Source organism: Artemia franciscana, chromosome 13 (genome assembly GCF_032884065.1).
Source record: "Artemia franciscana chromosome 13, ASM3288406v1, whole genome shotgun sequence".
Lineage (NCBI taxonomy): Eukaryota > Metazoa > Arthropoda > Branchiopoda > Anostraca > Artemiidae > Artemia > Artemia franciscana.
Genome location: NC_088875.1, coordinates 1,669,369 through 1,676,286, shown reverse-complemented (window position 1 = coordinate 1,676,286; position 6,918 = coordinate 1,669,369).

Here is a 6,918-nt window from a genome sequence, read left to right as displayed (position 1 = left end):
TTTACTTTTTGCAGCGAAATTAACATACGACTTAAAATAGAGAAAATGAATATACACGATTTGTCAACTTATTTGCTTTTGGGACATAATAAGTAAGTTAAAGACGGATTCTTCTAGAATTGCCAGTGGTGGTCCTTAAAAGTTGCAATATAACTCGCTATCACAAACTCACAGACTTAGTATAGTAATGCCAAAGTTTACTCAATCTGAGTGAAAACCTGATCAGTTGAAAACATTTATTCGGAAATTTTCTCAGTCAGGGCAAAATTTATACAGATTGATTGACACGCAAAGATTAAAAATAAATATTATGTAAATAAATTTAACTCCTGCATACGGTACTTTAAACTTTAAACTACTTATACGACTATCAACGACTGCTCATAGGAGCACCAAGCCAGCTAAGCCTGACACAGTTGTGTACGCTCCTCATTCAACCTTATCTTTCATAGCTTCACTCTTTATTCTTCCTCATTAACCATGGACATCCTTTAAATTTTTGCTTATGAACCCTTCCCAATCCGCCGTAAATTCTTATAAATAGACAAAAAAAAATTATATGTTTTATCATATCTGTTCTGATTCGTACTTGAATATAAAATGTGTGCCAAATTGGCTTTTACCTTAAACATCAATAATACTTTTAAATATCGTTCGTTCAGCTTTAAAAGTTGAAATTGAACAAGAATAATTAGAAACCAAAAACCGTTGGACACTTGTTATATCAAAACCAAAAACTGTGGAGCACCAGGGATCAGAAATCCAATCTTGTCGCTCTTTAAACGATATTAATGGCAGTCTCTCATTTAAAAACAGCTGTACTTATTCCAGTACTCATAAAAAAATAAAAAGAAATTATATTTAAGGTAAATTAGTCTTTCCGTTCAATCACGAATCCAACCCTTGTTCTTGGTCATAAACAACAGCATTAACAATAGTGTTAATAAGGTTTTACAACTACAGCCTGTGCAAAGGCTATAAGACTAGAAACACATATGGTAACTCTATGAAAATGCTGCAAAAATATCTTGTGATTGAGGATTACTAGACACCTTATAATGGTAGAACTTTCAATTTAACAAAAAGCCATGGTAAATTACTCAAATCCTTGTGATTTAAGAAAACATGGATTTTGGTGGTCTGATAAACTACTTTACGACCACAGCTTAGATACCAATATACAGTTATAAAAACTCAATTTATTTTTGGGACACAGTGCGCGGTAGCGATACTAGCGGCTGGAGACAGGAAACTGGTATTGATATATAATAGGTAACAGGAAACTGGTATTGGTATCTATGCAACAAAACAAAATTGTGTTCCCGTCTATGGTGTTGTAGTACGGTCTACGCGTCGGAGTGGAGGAGACACCAAGTTCAGAGCTCTGTACCAAAGGCTTCTCATGGGCAAGATAGGAGTTTTCATAACTGTATTTGTATCTAAGCTGTGTTTACAACTGACAACTCATCGTGTCCCCGTGTTTCACCGGGCCAGAGATATGCACGGTACCCTTCCACTCCTCAGGTTCGGTATCATGAAATAAAGACAAAGCTGAAGATAATTGAATATAAGAGACAAATCTTTTGCTCAGAAGTTTTCTTCATGTTTGACCGAAGTGTATTGTGATATGTAATTGAAAAGACGTTATATTGAAAGACACAAGTTTTACACGAGAGTGAAAATACTGAAAAACCCACTCGATCTTGAGGTCGACTTTTCTAAATAATTACTACAAGACTGAGCAACTTATTCCTAAGGGAAAGTAATGAGTTTAAGAGAACAAGAAAAACAAATATATACTTAATAAACTATTAAAACCATACTTTAGGAACAAGGGGTTGAAGAACACTGAACATTCACACTGTAGGTGTTCTTCATGTTTCACCAGGCTTTTTTGCTTTATAAGAAGAATACTTATGATGTATAATTGAAAAGGCATTATGTTAGAAGACATAAATTTTACACGAGAGCGCAAATACTGAGAAACTCGTTAAACTATTTTTTTTCTGATTTTTTGTTTTTCTCCTTTTAAAACATACGATTTTGCGGCATGTCTCAAGCTATAGATTTCACAAAAGAACAAGATACACAATCCCTTGATTCATTGGATCCATCCATTCTCTGGGCCATAATTATGACATTATTTACTTTTTTTTTAGAGAACGGTCTAAACACGCTTAAACAATAAGGAAAATTTCTCCTTTTCATTATATCTCTGTAGAGTTTACATTTCCAAAAATTACACGTTTTGAGCGAGTCAAATAACAATAAAAGGAAGATAGTCAGTGAGGATGTAATTGGAATAAGAATCGGTAAAAGGCAGTATGTTAAAATAAATAAATTTTAGACGAGAGGGAAAATACGGAAAAACTCGTTCAACTCTTTTGTTTTGGTTTGAAAATGTTTTGTTTTGTTCGTTTTAGAACATACGATTTTGCGACAGGTCTAAAGCTACAAATTTCACAAAAAGGACAAGATACACAATCCCTTGACTCATTGGATCCATCCATTTTCTGAGCCATAATTACGACATTACTTACAAATTTTTAGAGAACGGTCTAAACGCGCTTAAACAATATGAAAATTTCTCGTTTTCTTTATATCTCTGTAGAGTTTAAATTTCTAAAAATGATATATTTTGAGCGAGTCAAATAATAATAAAAACATAGTCAGTGAGGATGTAATCGGAACAAGAACCAGTAGGAATTAACCTCCATATCGAGGCAGATAAAAGATTTTCTGGAAATGAGCGGGACTTGAGATTTTATTGTTATTATAAGTAATTACTAAAAGAAAGAGGAACTTTTTTCTAAGGGAAAAATAATCTGTTTAAGAGAACAAGAAAAACAAATATACACTTGGTAAACTTTCAAAACCTTACTTTAGGAACAAGGGGCTGAAAAACCCTGTAACTTTCACACTGTAAGTGTTCTTCATGTTGGACCAAAGTGGCAGAATCTCAAAGTCCAATTCAAAATTGGACCAAGTGGAAGAATATTATGATGTATAATTGAAAAGGCAGTTTTTTATAAGGAATAAATTTCATACGAGAGCGAAAATACTAAAAAACTCGTTCGGCTATTTTTTGTTTTGTTTTGCTGATCTTTCGTTTTGCTCCGTTTAAAACATACGATTTTGCGACATATCTAAAGTTACAAATTTCACAAAAAGGACAAGATACGCCATCTCTTGATTCATTGGATTCAGACCCATCCATTCTCTGAGCCAAAATTATGACATTTATATCTCTGTAGAGTTTACATTTCCAAAAATTATATGTTTTGGGTGTGCCGATTCACAGTAAGAGGAAGAAAGTCACTAAGGCTGTAATCTGAACAAGAATCATTAGGAATTAACCTCCATTTCAAGGCAGAAAAAAGATTTTCTGCGAATGAGCAGAAATTGAAATTTTATTGTTATTCTAAATAGCTATTATAAGAATGAGCAACTTGTTCCTAAAGGAGAATAATTTGTTAAGAGAACAAGAACAACATATATACATTTAATAGACTTTCAAAACTACGCTTTAGGTACAAACACCCGAAGAGACAACGGGCTAGAGCAGCGTAAAATCACTCACAACTAGGTCTGTTAGGCAATAGTATTTTCTCGTTAGTGTGTAACAGCCTTAATTTCCTGTACAATAACCAGTTGATTTAAAGATTGAAGTACTGTAGTGAAAAATGAAATCATCAATGCAACAGCACAAACACAGAAACTAACACACACCACACAACCGAATATAAAAAACTTAAACAATAAGTAATAATAAATATTAAATAATAGATAATATATAATAAATAATATATAAAAAATAATATACAAAATGTGATGAATAATATATAAAATATAAGAAAATATAAAAACAAAAAAGAAAGAAGAAGGAGAAAGGCAGACTGTTCTCCTACTTTAGTAATTAATATAGATAAATACTTGAACGAGACCTTAATCTTTACGAAATTACACTAACTTAAAGGCTTATATGGTGCTTGATGCTAGGGGGAAAATACTCTGTACCTTATCATATTGGATTTAAACCACCTAAAGGAATAGTTAAAACCACTATGATGAAATGAATACGAATATTAGCAATATAGCTCTTTCTTTAGAATAACTAAACCAAGCAAGGACACCTAAATCCTTTAATGTAACTTTTAGCAAGGTTTGGCTGAATTTTGCCAAGACCCATAGTAATTAGACTGATGAAAATAAAAAAATCAACACGTATCCCCCCTCCTAAAAGAGGTCAAATTAGGAACAGCTCCTAGAAAGAACGCTAATTGTTACATCCGACATAGTTTAGTTGAGGTTCGGTAGATATCATGGAACTTAAATTTATGAGCACTTCAACAAAGTTAAGACTTGCCCTTGAAACCCAAAAGCTCAAGAAGTACTCTTCGTGGATACCCACCAAATTCATCTGATAGATAAACTCATTGCAACAGTTTTTCAGCTCCTCCTTATGCAGGTTGGCATCTCAAAAAGGTGCAACTTTGACTTCCCATAAATTCTATTGAAATCTCAAATCCATTCTCGTCGACTGCTTCATTAAGATAAACTTTGCCCCCTCCCTTTTTACCACAGAGGAAGTATCTGCTCCAGACTGGTATGTCATAAGCTGGATATTAGCTTGTATTTTCTGTCAAATTGGATTTGCTCCCAAACATTTTCAAATAGATATGATGATGCCAAAGGCTAAAGCTAAAAGACTCACCATTAATTTCCGCCAAGTTTAGCTGCGACCCAATTTTAATTTTGGAATTTATCCTTGTCACAAGAATTTAGGAAACACTCCCAAAGAGAAGATGGACCATGTTTGGATCCCAAGTAGTGAAATATGGGCTTCGATTTTCACCATCTGCCAATTTTTTCTGAATTCCGACCTCTTTTCCCGTTAGTCATTGTGATTACATATAATTCGGCCCCATCCGATACCCCATAGATCCAGGATTGTGATGTGTTTATGCAAGGCAAAATCAGAACACTAGATCTTACCTTCAAATGTCCATGAAATAAAACATTTTCTTCTGATAGATGTTACCCCTTGCAAATATCGATTCAAATACGAAATATCAAAAGGGAGGTTTATAGCATTCATTCTTACTTCCCAAACAATTTGGCTAAAAATCCATAATCCCTTCCAATAGATGTCATTCCCACAAGAATTTGGGACCTTCTACTCCCACAGAAGTTACATTTTCTATGTGCAACCAAAGGCCACAGCAATGACATTTACTCTTACTTCCAACTAATACTGGTTGAGATTTGATACACATTTTTGCTAGATATCTGGATGGAAAGAATTTTGCGAGCTCCTTCTTTACTTAGGTTTGAATGATTATAAACCTCAGAATACACAGCCAAAATTTAGTATTACTTCTGACCAAGTTAGATTGATATCCAATAGCTTTTTCTGCTAGATATCCCAAATTGCAATATTTCAGGACCCATTCCTCTTTTCCTCCCAAATAGTGGTTGGATCAGGTTCAAATCCACAAAATATTCAAGAAGGCCAGCAACCCTTCTTTCTCACAATTGTTGCTTAAGATCAAATCACCTTTTGAGTTGGATAGGACACAAATTTAAAAGTCACCAAAACAGTTCAAAGGGGTTTGAGATTCCAAATTTATAAATAGAGCACCCGGTATGATAAAAGTCTACCTTCCTTCTCAACTCCCCACTTTTACACTGAAATTTGATTGTTTGACTCCAGTGGTTTGAGAACGACTGCTCAAAAAGAGAGAAGATAATAACTGTTATAGCCAAACTTCGAAAATGGAAGAGCTTATTCTAGTGGATTTGCTTTAAACAGTAAAATTTTCAGCTCAAATGTTTTAAAAGGCTATTGGAAAATAAAAAATTTGAAATTACCCAATAACGAAACATTTTACACAACAAAAGCAATAATGCACCAAGATCGGCTACCCTCTTCTAAAATATGGCATCTATCCTAAAAAATCGATTGTGAATAAAGGATGGATCTCCAATTGCAAATTATTGATACTCCCACAGATTTCTCACTTCAATATTTTTGAAAACCTCAAAAACTATCCTATCAGATGATTTCGCTTCCTAAAGGTTGACGATATCCAATGACATTGCACGGCCGGGCGAGGTTTGTTAGATAGCCAATGAAATCCAAGAAAACGTCGGCCAATGTCTTTAGCTATTGAGTGAGATATCCGGTGAAACCTAATGGATAATTTGTGCTCCAGTAGTACTGTTAGAACAGCCATGCTTTCTGAGGTATATCTAATGTATAAAAGGATTTAAAAAAATGATTTTCCAAGCCAACCTCAAACAGATACACTAGAATACTAAAACTTAAAATCTACGTTTCTCAGAAAAAGGATGGAAAAGATTGGAAGAAGATGAACATTGGAAAACCTATTCACAAAGATATCCATTTTCATCTATTTTTTTTAGTTAAAATGAAGAAAACAGCTATTTTGTGATTTTCATGAAAACTGGAAAAAAAGCAGATATCCGGTTTTTACTGAGGCCAGCTGAGCTACATTGCTGCCAAACAAACCTCATCATTATTCATCATTATTCATCAATGGTTACCTTATGTTTTTAATGACACTAATTCAAAGACACTGATGGGGAAAACTGACTAATGACAAGATAAAAATAATAGGATTAATTTGTTTCTTCATTTCTTTTTTATATAACAAATTTATTTTATAAATTTCACAGTCTTTGCACGGATTTTTTTTTTAATTATAATGTATTTCAGTTTTTTTTATGATGAGAAAGGGCTAGGTGGCGTTGATTTTCTTCTTGGCAATCGTTTGGCAATATTTATTAACATTAAGTTATTTTATTTATTTATAATTATCATTTATATTTTTATTCTAGAAGAAAAAACACACAGCGACGAAGAAATATGTTTGACGATGATGAACTTCATTATAG